General features: G+C 38.8%; 3 long non-coding RNA genes across 3 annotated transcripts; all 3 read left to right on the plus strand.

The window, feature by feature from the left end:
• The first annotated feature begins 2364 nt into the window (after positions 1 to 2364).
• On the plus strand, positions 2365 to 3175 carry LOC119265244. The gene is made up of 2 exons (XR_005131523.1): positions 2365 to 2409; positions 2936 to 3175. It is a non-coding gene; the product is annotated as an uncharacterized LOC119265244 (long non-coding RNA).
• A 3614-nt stretch (positions 3176 to 6789) lies between these two features.
• Positions 6790 to 7604, plus strand: LOC119262529. The gene is made up of 2 exons (XR_005129723.1): positions 6790 to 6834; positions 7365 to 7604. It is a non-coding gene; the product is annotated as an uncharacterized LOC119262529 (long non-coding RNA).
• Positions 7605 to 14340: 6736 nt separating this feature from the next.
• Positions 14341 to 14784, plus strand: LOC119262528. The gene is made up of 2 exons (XR_005129722.1): positions 14341 to 14385; positions 14545 to 14784. It is a non-coding gene; the product is annotated as an uncharacterized LOC119262528 (long non-coding RNA).
• Positions 14785 to 20893: the final 6109 nt, after the last annotated feature.

Below are 20893 nucleotides of genomic sequence, written 5' to 3' on the forward strand. Positions count from 1 at the left end.
AGTAATCAATTGTCAAGAGTCATTTGTCAGAAATCAGTGGTCAGGTGTCAGTATTCAGTTGTCACTCATCACTTGTCAGGTATCAATCGTCAGTTGTCAGGTGTCAGTCATCATTTGTCCGGTATCAGTCATCAGTTGTCACGTGGCAGTCGGCAGGTGTCAGTTGTCAGGTATCAGATTTCACTTAACCTTTTGCTAAATTTAAAAACTTCAGTAACATAAAGGAAACATATCTGCTTAACCAGCAAACCACCACCAAATGGTCATTACAAAGTTTCATGAGATTATTTTATTATAATAACTTTATAAACATTTTAAATATTAATTAGAAATTAATTCATCTGATAACTAAATTCTATTCCTAATCTTCAACTGCTACCCCCCTGTGTTTTGTTGCAGACATTAATCTCAGATTGGCCATACATTTACAAAAATAATGGAGTTTAAAAGATTAAACATTAAACATCACACCTTTATACTGTTTTCATTTAAATAAAAGTCAAAGTGAATTTACAAATTCCTGATTTTTGTTCTCTACAGTGACTTGTAGTTTGTATAATGTAGAATGGGGAATGTAGACATTTGTGTTTAAAGATAAAAGCTGCTTTTCAATGGAACAGCAATCTGAACTTCTTCTGTACAAATCCTATGTGCTGTCTGCATTGCTTTTATTCATCTAAAAAATGGAATTACATGGTTTTATCTCTATCAGGCAGCTTGACTATAGGCTAGATAGCTCTGACATGTTACAAAGACTGTCCAGCTGCTGTCTGCACTAAATTTTCTAACAGAAATTTGACCATCTTAGATTAGCTCATACTGAACATTTATGTATCCTGAAACGTGGTAATATTATATGACAGTAAAGTACTTCTGTAGCATTACTTGAAAGAAGTATTAGATCACAATGGATCAGTTCCCCACTAAGATTGTTCTAAATTACACACACACCAACATTACATTAGTGTTTGCTACTGAACCTGATCATAGGTAGTTGAGATTTTATTATGGAACAGTTATGCCCAGTTTACACACACAGGTCTAATGATGGAAGCCTACCAGAAGAGGGCAGGCTTAACCTAGATTTGCTGTATTAAGATGAGTTAGGCATTTTAACCTCTCAGGGTCAACAATGTTAAATACAAAATCAAAGAATGTTATATGTAAGAGAATTAATATTTCATGTACTCTGCATTCTTGAGGCATACTTTCATTTTAGCTAGAAGAGTTGCGTTGTCCTGACGACAAGTCAAAACCACAGCCTCTGATTGCTTGACAGACTGAACCCAGCTATAGAGAATGGCTAATTGCTATGCTAGCAACAACAATAACTCTTGTAAGCTCGACTAATGGATAAGTAAAGACAGAAGACATGCCTGGTTGGATTTGTCATTTATTATAAAGTCTCCAAACGACAGACCAGCTCAAGGCTGGATTACAAACTTGTTGAAAGGGATACAATCACAACTGAGCTTTCATTGAAACAGTAAAACATCAGACTTCTGGGAAAAATGGAATTAAGTCTTTAGCATGCAGTGTTCCCAAGATGTTTATTCTTTTATGTACGACATCCTCTGATGTTGCATATGACATTGTCAACCTGAGACGCTTAAAGAAGCTGAAATGAGGAGCCAAAGAAAAGATCCACAAGAAACTCTGAGGCTGCAGTTTATTGTGGTGTTATCAGATGCTCTGTGGCTTCTGATGCTCATTTTAAATTGAGATTAATTTGGCTATTGATTTTTTATACAGTGCTGATGTAAAGCTCTTGTAACCTTCATTCCTTATCAGGCAGCTGCTTTTCATTGTTCTTTTTTTGCCTTTGGAGCTAAAATTGTTGTCTCCTGCTTGTATGACGGTGCTGTGAATTTGCGACATATTCATCACATTATTTAAAATACCTCTAACTTTACTTCACCAAAGTTGTGATGTAGAGAATCTCCATTTGAAGAAATGACTCATCTGTCATTCCTTACAGGGCCAGATATATAGAGCGCAGTTGTTGGCATATATAGAAAATAAAAAACATACTTCATTCATTTTGGTAGATATTTAGAACAGGCTGTTGAAGGAAAGATGACTGTTAGTAATTCTGATTTTAGTATTTCATGCTATGTATTTTGCCCAATACTGATGCTTGTTGTTTTTGCTTTTGTAATATGCTTTTGCATTTGTTTCTATTCACATAATGGAGGGATTAGATTTCTGTTGACAGCAGTAATGAAAAGTCTTTAAGTGCTGTACATTCAGTTAGAGGCCTAGTACTTTGATCTTCTAAGAGATCCACTGACACATGAAGGAGGAGTCTTTACATGCTTGAACAGTAGCACCACATCTCTCCTCATTATCTGAACACTGGAACCACCATGATGTTTCTGTGCTCTCTGACTGTCTTTATGATTATGCTAAGTAAGTGTAACTGACTCCATTTCTATCTATCTCACATATACAATTTATGTGCTTAAAATGTTTGTTGTTGTTTTTGCTTTGTTTCTTTGCGGTGGTGTGTCTGAGTATGTCAGACATAAATGAACTCCCACTGGCTGTCCGAACAGCAGAGTCTCTTGCTGTCTTCAAACGCAGACTGAAGACTCATCTCTTTACACAGCACGTAAATGAGCATTGAACTATGAGCTGCACTTATTTTATTTGTTGTATTGTATCTTATTGTTATTGTATTGCATTGAATGTCACAGAGTTCTGCGTTCAACTCTGTTTCTTTTTCTCTTGGTGTCTGCAGTGACATATTGTTTCTAGCAGTGTCTGAGCTCAGGACTGTCTTTTTCTCTAAGCTTTTGGTAACTAGCAAAGATACTTTCTCTAGATTGACAAAGCACTTCTTGTAAGTCGCTCTAGATATGAGCGTCTGCTAAATGCTGTAAATGTAATTAGAAATTTGGCTGTTTTGGGTGATTATTATTCTATTTCTTCACAGGGAACTCTTCTGCACAGTCAATAGAACCACTGGGGAACAAAACAAAGGTTCATGCTCGTGAAGATGAGACAGTTACTCTCTCCTGCGAGTATGTAGATAGTGGTACTGTGCAGAGTCTTCAGTGGTATCGTCAGTATCCTGGATCCAGACCAGAGTATTTACTGCTGAAATATCCAGGATCAGCTGATGTGACCCGTGCAGATCCTACTTTCTTACGACTGGATGCTACAGATGACAATACAGACGATAAGAAATTATGGAAACTCTCAATCTCCTCCACTGCAGTATCAGACTCTGCACTCTACTACTGTGCGATGAGGCCCACAGTGACAGGAAACCCAGCTACACTCTACAAAAACTGTCTTGCTTTTCTCAGGAGGGGGAGCTGTTATCACACTCAAGGATCTTTCATTCCTCCTGATGTCAATTTTTTTTGTAAAGATGCTCCTGTGGAACAATGTAATCCAACTCCAGTACTTGAGTGAAAATTGAAATACTTTGTAAAATATTACCAAAATATCTCAGCAGAACAATTCAAATAAACACAATGGAAAAAGAGCAGACAAACAGCCCTTGGCATGACTTGCCATTTTCTTGCTTAAACAAACAAGCAGAGATGTCCCTGAAAAAGACGTTGTCTTGATGGCAGCATATGTTGTTTCAGAATACATATGTACCACTCAGCGTTAATGGTGGCTTCCCAAAACTCCAACTTCTCCATGAACTGGCACTAACACACCCCCAAGCCATGACAGATGCTGGCTTTCAACTTCCCATTGATAGCAATCTGTGTAGTAGTATCTGTGTAGTAATTTTCCTCTTTGGCCTGTAGAACATCACCAAAAAGACTTTAAAGCTGGACTCACCAGATAATAACACACGGTTCTGCTTTGTGTCTGTCCATCTCAGATAAGCTTTAGCCCAGAAAGGTCAGCAGCGTTTCTGAATGTTGTAGATATTTGGCTTCTGCTTTACAGAGTAGGGTCTTAACTTGCATTTGGAGATGCAGTGATGAACTGTGTTTACTGACGAAGATTCCTGAACCCATGTTATATTCATTACAGAAGCATATTAATCATTTTGTATTAATTATTTAATTTATTATTTAACTAAGATATATCAAAATCAGCTTTTTAAAACTCATGTTTCCAGGTTGATAACTTCACTGATTTATGTGATTATTTTTCATGATATAATCATCAACTTACTGCAGCAACACAAGTAACTGCAGGGTTTAATAAAAAAGCATCTCACTGTGAGTTCAATAACTAGAACTGGCCGAAACAGGAACCAACAGAACTTCCCTAGTTCTAGGTTCTAATTGTAGTATATTTTGCTCCTGCCTGAGAGCCAGCTGGACCTGGTATAATAACCACGATTAACTATTTCATAGTCTTTCTGGTCATTTTTTGTCACTCTAAAGTGTCTAATTAGTCTTATTATCGACCTTACATGTCAGTTAGATTATTGGCTGAAATAGTATTACCTTTATCTTTATTTATAGAGCACTCTTTTATACTAGTGGTGATGAACGCAGGTGATAAAGCTTAACAGTAATAGAAGAAATTATGACTATTCATTTAAAATCATACAACACAATGTGACAGATCAAATTAAGCTGATAAATACCAAAGACAGTTTGAAAATATATTGCTCTGCTTTACACATACACTCAGACAAATGTCTACATTTAGATAGAATTGTGTAGAATCAAACAAAGTGTCAGTGTTTTATTGTCAAGTCTGACAATATGAGCAAAAACACTCGCTCTGTGGCTAGCTAACCATGTTAGCTCCTTAACTAGTACATGTCATCTTCTGATGAACTATTGACAAAGCAATCGACTTAAAAATAGCAATCAACTCATCAACGTATGATCATACTGTACATTCTGATGCTCTTATTGGTCACATAATAGTGGTGGGCAATTCCATCTTCATCTGGAAGAGTAGCAGATTTGCTACATTGTCGTGATCTTCAGCTGTAAGTCTTAACAAACAGATGATCCCTTGCTGGGATTTGTACTGCTTGAAGAAGCTCTGTTTGCTTTGAATCTGAAAAATGGGATAAAGGAATGTAAAATTCATTATATACTTGAGTGCATTTGACATCACAGCCTCAAACATTACATACTTTTACTGTTATCACCAAAGTTTTCTCACTTCTGTTTGTTTTTGTTGTAAATTATTCCAAAAAACTGAGCTGCTTTCATGCTGACTGGATGTCTGTGATGTGAGTTATCCACTCAGAAGTACAGCCAGACTTTCTGTTTACAGACATTCTGATTTGGTCTATAGACAAGATGATTCTTACCTCACTGCTGTCTACATTCAAGATTCTAATGGGAAAAAATATTTTTAAAAACGATGTCTATTTTGTTTCTTTGAAGTCTATAAGTGTTGCACATCCAGTTAGAGGTTTACTCATTAATCATAATTAATCACTTCTCATATTATCAGTGTGAAACCTAATATACAACCCACTGCACTTCCACTATCACCACCTTTCCTCTGCTCTGTCCTCCCCTCTGTAAGATGCATGTTTGTGTTTTTCCATGCACATGAACCTTAAACTGCGTGTAGTTTCATGCACTACATTGGTATATGTCACACAGGTATAATTAACAGCTAGAAAACTGTGTGGACCTTTTCTCAGAAATACAAATTGGAATCAGATGCATAATCAGCATCATCTTTACACTTATTTTTAACATTCATAAATACACTATATTTCCAAAGTATTCACTCACCCATTGAATTAAGGTGTTCCCATCACTTCCTTGGCAAGAGGTGTATAAAACCAAGCATCTAGGCATGCAGACTGCTTCTACAAACATTTATGAAAGAATGGGTCGCTCTCAGGAGTTCAGTAAATTCCAGCATGGTACCGTGATAAGATGCCACCTGTGCAATAGTCGTGAAATGTCCTCACTACTACCATATTCCACAGTCAACTGTCAGTGGAAGTGATTGGAAAAGACAGCAACTCAGCCATAAAGTAAGAGGTCACGTAAAATGAGAGAGCTGGGTCAGTGGATGCTGAGATTTGGCAGTTTCCAAGAGAACAAACCGTAGGTGTGGGGTTGTTTCTCAGGAGTTCCAGTGAAACAAACTCTTAATGCGTCAGCAGACCAAGAGATTTTGGACAAGTTCATGCTTCCAACTTTGTGGGAAAAGTTTGAGGATGGCCCCTTCCTGTTCCAACATGACTTCGCACCAGTGCACAAAGAAAGGTCCATAAAGACATGGATGAGTGAGTTTGGTATGGAAGAACTTGACTGGCCTCAACTAGATAGAACACCTTTGGGATGAATTAGAGTGGTGACTGCAAGCCAGGCCTTCTCGTCCAACATGAATGTCTGACTTCACAAATGTGCTTCTGGACGAATGGTCAAAAATTCCAATAAACACACTCCTAACCCTTTTGGAAAGCCTTTCCTGAAGAGTTGAAGCTGTTATAGCTGCAAAGGGTGGGCCGACATCATATTAAACCCTACTAATTAAGAAGGGAATCTCACTCAATTTCGTATGTCTGTGAAGGCAGACGACTGATTACTTTTGGTAATATAGTATAAGTTAATATCTAAACCGTGAGTGTAAACATATATGCACCACATTTATAATGTAAATGGAGCACAGCATGAGGCAATGAAACCACTGGCAATTGAGTACCACCAAAAAGAAAGAAATTATTTAGCATTTATTTATTTATTTATTAAGCTGGGAGAAGAAAACTTATTCTCCTGATCTGCCTCCTCTGCTTTTCTAACAGATCCACTGACAAATGTAGGAGGAGTCTTTACATGCTTGAACAGTAGCACCACATCTCTCCTCACTATCTGAACACTGGAACCACCATGATGTTTCTGTGCTCTCTGACTGTCTTTATGATTATGCTAAGTAAGTGTAACTGACTCCATTTCTATCTATCTCACATATACAATTTATGTGCTTAAAATGTTTGTTGTTGTTTTTGCTTTGTTTCTTTGCGGTGGTGTGTCTGAGTATGTCAGACATAAATGAACTCCCACTGGCTGTCCGAACAGCAGAGTCTCTTGCTGTCTTCAAACGCAGACTGAAGACTCATCTCTTTACACAGCACTTAAATGAGCATTGAACTATGAGCTGCACTTATTTTATTTGTTGTATTGTATCTTATTGTTATTGTATTGCATTGAATGTCACAGAGTTCTGCGTTCAACTCTGTTTCTTTTTCTCTTGGTGTCTGCAGTGACATATTTGTTTCTAGCAGTGTCTGAGCTCAGGACTGTCTTTTTCTCTAAGCTTTTGGTAACTAGCAAAGATACTTTCTCTAGATTGACAAAGCACTTCTTGTAAGTCGCTCTAGATATGAGCGTCTGCTAAATGCTGTAAATGTAAATAGAAATTTGGCTGTTTTTTTGGGTGATTATTATTCTATTTCTTCACAGGGAACTCTTCTGCACAGTCAATAGAACCACTGGGGAACAAAACAAAGGTTCATGCTCGTGAAGATGAGACAGTTACTCTCTCCTGCGAGTATGTAGATAGTGGTACTGTGCAGAGTCTTCAGTGGTATCGTCAGTATCCTGGATCCAGACCAGAGTATTTACTGCTGAAATATCCAGGATCAGCTGATGTGACCCGTGCAGATCCTACTTTCTTACGACTGGATGCTACAGATGACAATACAGACGATAAGAAATTATGGAAACTCTCAATCTCCTCCACTGCAGTATCAGACTCTGCACTCTACTACTGTGCGATGAGGCCCACAGTGACAGGAAACCCAGCTACACTGTACAAAAACTGTCTTGCTTTTCTCAGGAGGGGGAGCTGTTATCACACTCAAGGATCTTTCATTCCTCCTGATGTCAAATTTTTTTGTAAATATCCACCAGTGGAACAATGTAATCCAACTCCAGTACTTTAGTGAAAGTTGAAATACTTTGTAAAATATTACCAAAATATCTCAGCAGAACAATTCAAATAAACACAATGGAAAAAGAGCAGACAAACAGCCCTTGGCATGACTTGCCATTTTCTTGCTTAAACAAACAAGCAGAGATGTCCCTGAAAAAGACGTTGTCTTGATGGCAGCATATGTTGTTTCAGAATACATATGTACCACTCAGCGTTAATGGTGGCTTCCCAAAACTCCAACTTCTCCATGAACTGGCACTAACACACCCCCAAGCCATGACAGATGCTGGCTTTCAACTTCCCATTGATAGCAATCTGTGTAGTAGTATCTGTGTAGTAATTTTCCTCTTTGGCCTGTAGAACATCACCAAAAAGACTTTAAAGCTGGACTCACCAGATAATAACACACGGTTCTGCTTTGTGTCTGTCCATCTCAGATAAGCTTTAGCCCAGAAAGGTCAGCAGCGTTTCTGAATGTTGTAGATATTTGGCTTCTGCTTTACAGAGTAGGGTCTTAACTTGCATTTGGAGATGCAGTGATGAACTGTGTTTACTGACGAAGATTCCTGAACCCATGTTATATTCATTACAGAAGCATATTAATCATTTTGTATTAATTATTTAATTTATTATTTAACTAAGATATATCAAAATCAGCTTTTTAAAACTCATGTTTCCAGGTTGATAACTTCACTGATTTGTGTGATTATTTTTCGTCATATAATCATCAACTTACTGCAGCAACACAAGTAACTGCAGGGTTTAATAAAAAAGCATCTCACTGTGAATTCAATAACTAGAACTGGCCGAAACAGGAAGCAACAGAACTTCCCTAGTTCTAGGTTCTAATTGTAGTATATTTTGCTACTGCCTGAGAGCCAGCTGGACCTGGTATAATAACCACGATTAACTATTTCATAGTCTTTCTGGTCATTTTTTGTCACTCTAAAGTGTCTAATTAGTCTTATTATTGACCTTACATGTCAGTTAGATTATTGGCTGAAATAGTATTACTATTATCTTTATTTATAGAGCACTCTTTTATACTAGTGGTGATGAATGCAGGTGATTAAGATCAACAATAATAGAAGAAATTATGACTATTCATTTAAAATCATACAACACAACGTGACAGATCAAATTAAGCTGATAAATACCAAAGACAGTTTTAAAATATATTGCTCTGCTTCACACATACACTCAGACAAATGTCTACATTTAGATAGAATTGTGTAGAATCATCTGGAAGAGTAGCAGATTTGCTACATTGTCGTGATCTTCAGCTGTAAGTTTTAACAAACAGATGATCCCTTGCTGGGATTTGTAATGCTTGAAGAAGCTCTGTTTGCTTTGAATCTGAAAAATGGGATAAAGGAATTTAAAATTCATTATATACTTGAGTGCATTTGACATCACAGCCTCAAACATAACATACTTTTACTGTTATCACCAAAGTTTTCTCACTTCTGTTTGCTTTTGTTGATTCTAATGGAAAAAAATATTTTGTTTCTTTGAAATCTATAAGTGTTGCACTTCTCATATCATCAGTGTGATACCTAATATACAACCCACTGCACTTCCACTATCACCACCTTTCCTCTGCTCTGTCCTCCCCTCTGTAAGTATGCTTGTGTTTTTCCATGCACATGAACCTTAAACTGCGTGTAGTTTCATGCACTACATTGGTATATGTCACATGGGTATAATTAACAGCTAGAAAACTGTGTGGACCTTTTCTCACAAATACAAATTGGAATCAGATGCATAATCAGCATCATCTTTACACTTATTTTTAACATTCATAAATACACTATATTTCCAAAAGTATTCACTCACCCATTGAATTAAGGTCAATCACTTCCTTGGCAAGAGGTCTATAAAACCAAGTGTATGAGCTGAACAGTGTTCTGCGGTGGCTGTAGCAACTTCTTTACTCGTGTCTGCGTTATTCAGAGAAGAAACTTCCACAGGCTCAGTGTAAGAAGGACCAGAAACGGTTGTTTATTCCTGACTGTACACGTTATGAAATTAAATTAAAACAAACTTTCAAACCATAGTTAGGTTGTTCCAAAAATGAGAAGCAACACAAACCGTAACGCCAAACACGGTAAGAAAACTGTGTTGCTACCTGTGTCCTACTCTGCTCGCTCCAAAACTACCTAAAAACATGTCCCACTCCAGCACCGTAGCTCGTAGCTCTTAAAGTGACAAAGCACCTAATTTCTGAACATAAACAAATGGAGCCTAAAGACATTTGTATCTACATAGTCAGTACAAACATCACTTTTGGCATATTAATACTGTGTTAAGCAGCAGTATATACCTATTTACATTTACACACAATGCAAAAGATGATCTTTATGTTTTGGCTCCTACATACCGGCCCCTAATTGTCCTCTTGTTTAGAGACAATTACCAACAACTAAAATAGGGAGCCAAAATTAAACAAAAATAATTCTTCTACCGAATGTCTTCGTTGCTTGATTTACCATTTTACCTGGTGCCAGAGGTTACTAGCACATGGCACACCGGTGGAGGACAGTCTTTACCACTGCCTCATTCAGCTTCTTGTAGAAGACAGAGCTTGGTGATTGGTCTGTACAACATGCTCGTCTTGGTTTTAATACGCACCTGACGCACCAATCCATTTTTATCAGGAATCTCTTCTACAACTTTGCCCATGACCCAGGAGTTGCGTGGAGCAGTATGGTCAACAATCAGCACAATGTCCCCAACAGTGAAGTTGCGTGATATGCGAGTCCACTTCTGGCGCTCTTGTAGTTGAGGTAGGTACTCTCTTGTCCAATGTTTCCAGAAGATGTCCGCCATGTATTGGAATTGTTTCCATCTTCTGTGGATGTACAAATCTTCCTTCACAAAGAGTCCAGGTGGTAAACTTGGCTTAGCATGAAGAAGCAAGAGGTGATTGGGAGTGAGCGCTTCCAAGTCATTTGGGTCACTAGAAGCCTTGGTAATTGGACGACTGTTAATGATGGCCTCAGCCTCACACAAAACAGTGTGAAAGCCTTCGTCATCTAACATCTGGAGCTTCAAAGTGGCATTAAGAATCTTTCTAACTGATCGGATCAGTCGCTCCCAGGCTCCACCGTGATGAGAACCAGCAGGGGGGTTGAACGTCCACTGAATTCCCCTTTGACGTGTAGTATCCTTGATCCTGGAAATGTTCCATTCTTCAATAGCTCTCTTCAGCTCACGCTCAGCTCCAACAAAATTTGTCCCTTGTTCAGAGCGAAGAATCTTCACTTGGCCTCTTCTTGCAAAGAAACGGCGATGGGTGTTGATAAAAGAGTCTGTGTCTAATGATGATGCCATTTCAATGTGGACTGCCCGCACGGCCAAACGGGTGAAGATGACTCCGTACCTCTTTACAATGCTTCTACCCCTTCTAACTTCAATGGGTCAAAGTAATCAACCCCAGTGTTGGTGAATGGGGGATCATCTGGAATGATCCTGTCACAAGGTAGGTCAGCCATCTGCTGTTGTCCAGTGACACCATGTACGCGTCGACAGGTGACTCACTTGGAAACAACTTTCCTTATGGTGGCCTTAGCACCAGGAATCCAAAATTTGAGTTGCAGCTTAGACAGCATATGGTTACGACCACTATGACCTAAGCTCTGGTGGATCTCTCTGAGGATAAGATCTGTCACATGCGAGTTCTTGTGCAGGATAGCTGGGTGTTTAACTTCTTCAGGCATAGTTGATTTGTGGAGTCGTCCGCCTACACTAAGGATACCATTCTGAAGAATAGGATTGAGCTTATAAATGTGACTACCTTTCTTCAACCTGTCACCTTTACGCAGTGCTGAAATCTCTTCTGAGAATTTCTGCTGCTGACTGAAACGAATGATCTCAAGCTCTGCCACCTTTAAGTCTTCCACTGTAAGATTGCTTCCTCTAAAGTCATTCTTTAAACTCTGTATCATTCTACAAATTTCTGATTGAGAAAGAGAAGCCTCTAGTTCCTTTCTTTTTCGACATAAGTGTATTAAAATGTTCTTAACCTTTAGGATCCAGGCAACAGCCTTTCTTAGGCGGAACCAAGAGGAGTAGTTTTCCAGAAACTGCTGAACTGTATCCACCTGCTCCTCAGCTTCAGTAGCACTGACTATAACATCTCTGACTTCTGGATCCTCAGTGGTAAGATTCTCAGGGAGGTCTGGATTTTGTGGCCATTAATCCTCGGGCTTGGTGAGAAAGTCCGGCCCCTGTATCCATGTCTCATTTTGCATGAATGCATGAACTTTGAGTCCTCTTGACACGTGGTCAGCTGGGTTCTTGGAAGTATTAATGTACCTCCACTGTCTTACTTCAGACAGTTTTAGAATAGTCTCCACACGATTGGCGACAAAGGTTCGGAATCTGCTGGTTCTGTTTCCTATGTACTTGAGCACGGTGGTGCTGTCTAACCAAAACACTGATTCTTTGAGCTGAAGCTGAAGCTCTGACCTCAATGTTTTGTCCATGCATGCTGCCATGGTCGCTGCTGCTAATTCCATGCGTGGAACAGTAATAGGCTTGAGTGAAGCTACTCTGGCCTTAGCCAAGACTAAGGTGCAGTGAACTCTGTTGTTTTTGTTGTTTTCTAGCAGATAACTTACTGTTCCATAGCCTGTTTCACTAGCATCTGCAAAATGATGCAGTTGGCTGAAAGTTGCCTCACCAAAGCCTATAGGCTTAAAGCACCGAGCCACTTCAAAGTCTTCCAGTAGGTGGAGGTCTTTCATCCAGTTGTACCACTGTTGAACTACATGCTCAGGAATTAACTCATCCCAACCTATTTTCAACCTACAGAGTTCTTGAAGAATTGTCTTTGCTGGCAGAACTACAGGAGCTAGAATGCCTAATGGGTCGTAAAGAGAGTTAATGACAGAAAGAATGTTCCTTCTTGTGGGTGGTTTGTCTTTTAGGCATAGCTTAAACTTGAAGTTATCAGACTGGATACACCAGTGAACTCCCAAGGCTCTTTCAGCTGGAAGCGTGTCCAAGTCCAGATCCAGGTCTTTGAATTCTGTGGCTCTTTCTTCTGCAGGAATAGCAGATAACACAGCCCTGCTGCTACTTACCCACTTCTTTAGCTGGAATCCGCCTGTTTCAAGGATGCCTTACAAGACACAAACCGTAACGCCAAACACGGTAAGAAAACTGTGTTGCTACCTGTGTCCTACTCTGCTCACTCCAAAACTACCTAAAAACATGTCCCACTCCAGCACCATAGCTCGTAGCTCTTAAAGTGACAGAGCACCTAATTTCTGAACATAAACAAATGGAGCCTAAAGATATTTGTATCTACATAGTCAGTACAAACATCACTTTTGGCATATTAATACTGTGTTAAGCAGCAGATGATCTTTATGTTTTGGCTGCTACACCAAGCATCTAGGCATGCAGACTGCTTCTACAAACATTTGTGAAAGAATGGGTCGCTCTCAGGAGTTCAGTAAATTCCAGCATGGTACCGTGATAAGATGCCACCTGTGCAATAGTCGTGAAATGTCCTCACTACTACTATATTACTACTATATATATATATATATATATATATATATATATATAAATATATATATATATATATATATATATATATATATATAAGGAAGAGGTCACGTAAAATGAGAGAGCTGGGTCAGTGGATGCTGAGATTTGGCAGTTTCCAAGAGAACAAACAGTAGGTGTGGGGTTGTTTCTCAGGAGTTGGACTCCAGTGAAACAAACTCTTAATGCGTCAGCAGACCAAGAGATTTAAGACTTCCAAGTTCATGCTTCCAACTTTGTGGGAAAAGTTTGAGGATGGCCCCTTCCTGTTCCAACATGACTTCGCACCAGTGCACAAAGCAAGGTCCATAAAGACATGGATGAGCGAGTTTGGTGTGGAAGAACTTGACTGGCCTGCACAGAGTCCTGACCTCAACTAGATAGAACACCTTTGGGATGAATTAGAGCGGTGACTGCAAGCCAGGCCTTCTCGTCCAACATGAATGTCTGACTTCACAAATGTGCTTCTGGAAGAATGGTCAAAAATTCCAATAAACACACTCCTAACCCTTTTGGAAAGCCTTTCCTGAAGAGTTGAAGCTGTTATAGCTGCAAAGGGTGGGCCGACATCATATTAAACCCTACTAATTAAGAAGGGAATCTCACTCAATTTCATATGCGTGTGAAGGCAGATGACTGAATACTTTTGGCAATATAGTATAAGTTAATATCTAAACTTCCGTGAGTGTAAACATATATGCACCACATTTGTAGTGTAAATGGAGCACAGTGTGAGGCAATAAAACCACCGGCACTTGAGTACCACCAAAAAGAAAGAAATTATTTAGCTTTTATTTATTTATTTATTAAGCTGGGGGAAAAAAACTGTTATTCTCCTGATCTGCCTCCTCTGCTTTTCTAACAGATCCACTGACAAATGTAGGAGGAGTCTTCACATACTTGAACAGTAGCACCACATCTCTCCTCACTATCTGAACACTGGAACCACCATGATGTTTCTGTGCTCTCTGACTGTCTTTTTGATTATGCTAAGTAAGTGTATTTCACTGCATTTCTATTTATATGAAATGTATGTTTTGTGTATTTAAAGTGTTTGCTGTTATTTTTTATTTATTTCTTTGTGGTGATGCGTCTGAGTAAGTCAGAGATAAATTTGGTTGTTTTGGTCATTTTTATTCTATTTCTTCACAGGGAACTCTTCTGCACAGTCAATAGAACCACTGGACAACAAAGTGCTGATTCATGCTCGTGAAGATGAGACAGTTACTCTCTCCTGCGAATACAAATATAGTGCTACTCCCAATAGTCTACAGTGGTATCGTCAGTATCCTGGATCCAGACCAGAGTATTTACTGCTGAAATATCCAGGATCAGCTGATGTGACCCGTGCAGATCCTACTTTCTTACGACTGGATGCTACAGATGACAATACAGACGATAAGAAATTATGGAAACTCTCAATCTCCTCTGCTGCAGTGTCAGACTCTGCACTCTACTACTGTGCTCTGACGCCCACAGTGACAGGAAACCCAGCTACACTGTACAAAAACTGTTTCATATGGCTGAAGTAGAGTCCTGCTCTTGTCAGGAGGGGGAGCTGTTATTACACTCAACAAGCTTTTCTTTCTTCGTGATTTCACTTTGTAAAGATCTACCTGTAGTGAACAGTGTTGTGTACTTGAATAAAAGAAGAAATAATCCAGTAAAAAAGTCCTCTATTTATATTTCTGTTTGAGTTCAGAAGAACTTTAAGCAGTTTAAAATATATCATATACGATCTGTTGTAAACGTGTCATTGTACCTCCTACAGCAGCACCACAGTAGTCCCTAGTGTGAGGTCTTCCAGTTTAAAGACTACAAAACCTCACTTCTGATGATGGATCTTAAAGATGCAAGAAACTGTTGCTTTTGGGGCGTTAAACTACTGCTAGAAGCCATTTAACTTTGGTAAATGTCTTCAAATCAACAACACAATGGAGAGAATGGACTTCTCAAACAACGGATAAGGACTACAAGCTAAAAGCTAAAGTGAGGTATCTAGATGCCTGACCTCTGTTTGGTTTCTTCCTTCTGGCTTTCTCTGAATCCATTTGGTCCCAAATAAAAACACATTTGCTGTTTTCTTTGCAATTTTGTTTGACCACTGAGGTAAGAATTACACTAATGCCAGCTGGGATGTATTTATTAACCTGTAGATCAGCACCATATTCTGTTCATTAGAAAAATAACAGAAACAAGACACGTTTGTATATTTCAGAATAACTCTTTGCAGTATACAAACACACAGCTGGTGCCAATTCAGCAGAGCAGCCCAAATTTATACAATGAAAAAACAGTAGACACAGCTCTGGTGAGGGCCAAGCATTGCAATAAGCTGGAGTGTCCAGTCTTATCTACAAAGTGCTGGTGTGTATGTAGATTTTAATTCCAGACAAATTAAAGCACATCTGATTCCACTTGTTTATTCAGTTGGTCTCCATCAACAAAATGATCATGTGAGCTCCTGCTTTGTTGGAATGAAAACCTGCAGCCACACTTGCCTGGACAAGACTGGACACCCCTGCTGTAAATGAAGTCAGTTAGGGCATTTTCACATTTGTCCAGAATACTGAAGTGCTGGGCTCGTTCTGGAGAGAGGCTCCTTATTGCTGGTTTGCTTTCACACAAAAGAATTCTATCTGAACTGTGGATTGATTGCGCAATTCCATACGTAACTTTTCTGGGTGAAGGTTTGCAAAACTGTAGGCATGAGCTTCATCCGTTTGCTGCTTTTTATTATTTTCCTTGGATACAAACACTCAAGCAGCAAAGAACAGTGCATCTTAACATCTCCCTGACATCACAAAACTTGAAAACGGAAATAATGGCATAAGGTGAAGCAGTCAGGTTACAAAATTAACCAATCACTTAGCCCCACACACGGCATCAAGAGCGGATAGCAGACCACTGATTTCAGAGGGACCAGAGGTTGGTTCTCTGGACTGCTCCCAGGTTTAAAACAGCTTTCACACTTCACCGAACACACCAAACTCACACAAGGTATCAGTCATCAGCCATTACATATCACTTGTCAGGGATCAGTCATCGTTGGTTAGATATCAGTCGTCAGTTGTCTGGTATCAGTGGTCATTTTTTACTCATGAACTTTCATTTGTTAGGTATCAGGTGTCAGTCATCAGTTGTCCAGTATTAATCATGGGTTGTCAGGTGTCAGTCGTCAGGTGGCAGTCATCAATTGTCAGGTATCAGTTGTCAGAAATCAGTGGTCAGATGTCAGTCAGCAGTTTTCACTCATCAGCTGTCAGGTATCAATCATCAGTTGTCAGGTGTCAGTCATCATTTGTCAGGTATCAGTCATTAGTTTTCAGGTATCAGTCTTCAGTTGTCAGATGTCAGTCAACACTTGTCAGGAGTCAGTCGTCAGTTGTCTGGTATCAGTTGTCAGGTATCAGTCGTCAGTTGTCTGGTATGAGTCATCAATTGTCACGTGTCAGTCGGCAGGTGTCAGGTGTCAGTCATCAATTGTCACGTGTCAGTCGGCAGGTGTCAGTTGTCAGGTATCGTATATAACCTTTTGCTGAATTTAAAAACTTAAGTAACATAAAGGAAACATATCTGCTTAACCACCAAACCACCACCAAATGGTCATTACAAAGTATCATAAGATTAATTTATTATAATAACTTTATAAACATTTTAAATATTAATTAGAAGTTAATTCATCTGATAACTAAATTCTGTGCCTAATCTTCAACTGCTACCCCCCTGTGTTTTGTTGCAGGCATTAATTTCAGAATGGTCATACATTTACAAAAATAATGGAGTTTAAAAGATTAAACACTAAACATCACACCTTTATACCCTTTTCATTTAAATAAAAGTCAAAGTGAATTTACAAATTCCTGATATTTGTTCTCTACAGTGACTTGTAGTTTGTATAATGTAGAATGGGGAATGTAGAGGTTTGTGTTTAAAGATAAAAGCTGCTTTTCAATGGAACAGCAATCTGAACTTCTTCTGTACAAATCCTATGTGCTGTCTGCATTGCTTTTATTCATCTAAAAAATGGAATTACATGGTTTTATCTCTATCAGGCAGCTTGACTATAGGCTAGATAGGTCTGACATGTTACAAAGACTGTCCAGCTGCTGTCTGCATTAAATTTTCTAACAGAAATTTGACCATCTTAGATTAGCTCATACTGAACATTTATGTCTCCTGAAACGTGGTAATATTATATGACAGTAAAGTACTTCTGTAGCATTACTTGAAAGAAGTATTAGATCACAATGGATCAGTTCCGCACTAAGATTGTTCTAAATTACACACACACCAACATGACATTAGTGTTTGCTACTGAACCTGATCATAGGTAGTTGAGATTTTATTATGGAACAGTTATGCCCAGTTTACACACACAGGTCTAATGATGGAAGCCTACCAGAAGAGGGCAGGCTTAACCTAGATTTGCTGTATTAAGATGAGTTAGGCATTTTAACCTCTCAGGGTGAACAATGTTAAATACAAAATCAAAGAATGTTATATGTAAAAGAATTAATATTTCATATACTCTGCATTCTTGAGGCATACTTTCATTTTGCCTAGAAGAGTTGCGTTGTCCTGACAACAAGTCAAAACCACAGCCTCTGATTGCTTGACAGACTGAACCCAACTATAGAGAATGGCTAATTGCTATGCTAACAACAACAATAACTCTTGTAAGCTCGACTAATGGATAAGTAAAGACAGAAGACATGCCTGGTTGGATTTGTCATTTATTATAAAGTCTCCAAACGACAGACCAGCTCAAGGCTGGATTACAAACTTGTTGAAAGGGATATGATCACAACTGAGCTTTCATTGAAACAGTAAAACATCAGACTTCTGGGAAAAATGGAATTAAGTCTTTAGCATGCAGTGTTCCCAAGATGTTTATTCTTTTATGTACGACATCCTCTGATGTTGCATATGACATTGTCAACCTGAGACGCTTAAAGAAGCTGAAATGAGGAGCCAAAGAAAAGATCCACAAGAAACTCTGAGGCTGCAGTTTATTGTGGTGTTATCAGATGCTCTGTGGCTTCTGATGCTCATTTTAAATTGAGATTAAATTGGCTATTGATTTTTTTATACAGTGCTGATGTAAAGCTCTTGTAACCTTCATTCCTTATCAGGCAGCTGCTTTTCATTGTTCTTTTTTTGCCTTTGGAGCTAAAATTGTTGTCTCCTGCTTGTATGACGGTGCTGTGAATTTTCTACATATTCATCACATTATTTAAAATACCTCTAAGTTTACTTCACCAAAGTTGTGATGTAGAGAATCTACATTTGAAGAAATGACTCATCTTTCATTCCTTACAGGGCCAGATATATAGAGCGCAGTTGTTGGCATATATAGAAAATAAAAAACACACTTCGTTCATTTTTGTAGATATTTAGAACAGGCTGTTGAAGGAAAGATGACTGTTAGTAATTCTGATCTTAGTATTTCATGCTATGTATTTTGCCCAATACTGATGCTTGTTGTTTTTGCTTTTGTAATATGCTTTTGCATTTGTTTCTATTCACATAATGGAGGGATTAGATTTCTGTTGACAGCAAAAATGAAAAGTCTTTAAGTGCTGTACATTCAGTTAGAGGCCTAGTACTTTGATCTACTAAGAGATCCACTGACACATGTAGGAGGAGTCTTTACATGCTTGAACAGTAGCACCACATCTCTCCTCACTATCTGAACACTGGAACCACCATGATGTTTCTGTGCTCTCTGACTGTCTTTTTGATTATGCTAAGTAAGTGTATTTCACTGCATTTCTATTTATATGAAATGTATGTTTTGTGTATTTAAAGTGTTTGCTGTTATTTTTGATTTATTTCTTTGTGGTGATGCAAGTAAGTCAGAGATAAATTTGGTTGTTTTGGTCATTATTATTCTATTTCTTCACAGGGAACTCTTCTGCACAGTCAATAGAACCACTGGACAACAAAGTGCTGATTCATGCTCGTGAAGATGAGACAGTTACTCTCTCCTGCCAGTATGAGGGTAGTATGGACAGTCTTCAGTGGTATCGTCAGTATCCTGGATCCAGACCAGAGTATTTACTGCTGAAATATCGAGGATCAACTGATGTGACCCGTGCAGATCCTACTTTCTTACGACTGGATGCTACAGATGACAATACAAACACTAAGAAATTTTGGAATCTCTCAATCTCCTCTGCTGCAGTGTCAGACTCTACACTCTACTACTGTGCCATGAGGCCCACAGTGACAGGAAACCCAAGCTACACTGTACAAAAACTGTCTCATATGGCTGAAGTAGAGTCCTGCTTTTGTCAGGAGGGGGAGCTGTTATTACACTCAACAAGCTTTTCTTTCTTCGTGATGTCACTTTGTAAAGATCTACCTGTAGTGATCAGTGTTGTGTACTTGAATAAAAGAAGAAATAATCCAGTAAAAAAGTCCTCTGTTTATATTTCTGTTTCAGTTCAGAAGAACTTCAACAGTTTAAAATATATCATGTACGATCTGTTGTAAAAATGTCATTGTACCTCCTACAGCAGCACCACAGTAGTCCCTAGTGTGAGGTCTTCCAGTTTAAAGACTACATAACCTCACTTCTGATAATGTATCTTAAAGATGCAAGAAACTATTGCTTTTGGGGCATTAAACTACTGCTAGAAGCCATTTAACTTTGGTAAATGTCTTCAAATCAACAACACAATGGAGAGAATGGACTTCTCAAACAACGGATAAGGACTACAAGCTAAAAGCTGAAGTGAGGTATCTAGATGCCTGACCTCTGTTTGGTTTCTTCCTTCTGGCTTTCTCTGAATCCATTTGGTCCCAAATAAAAACACATTTGCTGTTTTCTTTGCAATTTTGTTTGACCACTGAGGTAAGAATTACACTAATGCCAGCTGGGATGTATTTATTAACCTGTAGATCAGCACCATATTGTGTTCATTAGAAAAATAACAGAAACAAGACACGTTTGTATATTTCAGAATAACTCTTTGCAGTATACAAACACACAGCTGGTGCCAATTCAGCAGAGCAGCCCAAATTTACACAATGAAAAAACAGTAGACACAGCTCTGGTGAGGGCCAAGCATTGCAATAAGCTGGAGTGTCCAGTCTTATCTGCAAAGTGCTGGTGTGTATGTAGTTTTTCATTCCAGACAAATTAAAGCACATCTGATTCCACTTGTTTATTCAGTTGGTCTCCGTCAACAAAATGATCATGTGAGCTCCTGCTTTGTTGGAATGAAAACCTGCAGCCACACTTGCCTGGACAAGACTGGACACCCCTGCTATAAATGAAGTCAGTTAGGGCATTTTCACATTTGTCCAGAATACCGAAGTCCGCACCCAGGTTCGATGCTGGGCTCGTTCTGGAGGAAAGTGTTCTTCTTAACTCCCTACCATCACAAAACATTAAAACGGAAATAATGGCATAAGGTGAAGCAGTCAGTTTACAAAATTAACCAATCACTTAGCCCCACACACGGCATCAAGAGCGAATAGCAGACCACTGATT

The sequence above is a fragment of the Pygocentrus nattereri genome, chromosome 2 (assembly GCF_015220715.1).
Source record: "Pygocentrus nattereri isolate fPygNat1 chromosome 2, fPygNat1.pri, whole genome shotgun sequence".
Lineage (NCBI taxonomy): Eukaryota > Metazoa > Chordata > Actinopteri > Characiformes > Serrasalmidae > Pygocentrus > Pygocentrus nattereri.